Source organism: Pinus tabuliformis, chromosome 3_1 (assembly GCF_031772625.1).
Source record: "Pinus tabuliformis cultivar Carrire ecotype Pingquan chromosome 3_1, CPIR1, whole genome shotgun sequence".
Taxonomy (NCBI): Eukaryota; Viridiplantae; Streptophyta; class Pinopsida; order Pinales; family Pinaceae; genus Pinus; species Pinus tabuliformis.
Genome location: NC_142301.1, coordinates 52,614,303 through 52,615,164, shown reverse-complemented (window position 1 = coordinate 52,615,164; position 862 = coordinate 52,614,303).

Genomic DNA, 862 nt, shown 5'->3' with positions numbered 1-862 from the left:
ATTATTCAAAAAGGCTTAAATACATAAACTCATTTGATTATCATACCTTTTTGAACACAAAGCATTGATGCCAATTAAAAATTTAAAAGGGACCCATTCCATATGTTAATTTTTTTGTGTGAATGAAAATGTTATGAAAATGGGGTTTTTGTAGAGCAACAACAATTGGCGATTCGCTGGAAGAACAGTTATCTCTGAAACTAATACAAACACTTAAGCTTTCCAAAATAGAAACTCAATTAGAAGGGAAAAACTTCTAATATAACTGGATATTCATGCGTTTGAACAAGTAAACTTTATTCTGTTAACTTCTTCCCATTTAGTTTCAAAAAATAAATACATTCTAAGTTTTTAAAAAAGGCCTTTATTGGTTTATAATGCTAAAACAAAAAACTTTCCCAAATCAGCTTTATAATTAACCCTCTGTCATAGGTAGAGCCTCTGTTGCTAGCAAACGTTTATAGTCTCGACAGGGATACCTTTTAACCATAGTATTGTCCACTTTTCCATTCACATAAGAGTGTAGTTAACAGAATGAATCTAAAACATGTTCTCATATTTTATTTTTCATCTGTTTTTTCTTCTTTGTCATTGATAAGATAAAAAGCCATTGTCCGGTTTGGTGGCCAGCTGTTGACAATGCCATTCACTGGTAATAATTTAACTGAACAAGCTGGCTCGTGATGAGACCTCTTGTCTTGAAATTTCAAGCCATTACCCTGCTTTGATAGGCAGTATTGGTAATGTCAGTCAAACTATTTTCCTATGAACATGGTAAGCAAGCTTGTAATAAGACCTCTTATCTTTAATCTTTTATATTTTTAGAATTACACCTCTGAGTAACCATAAACTTTAGTGAATG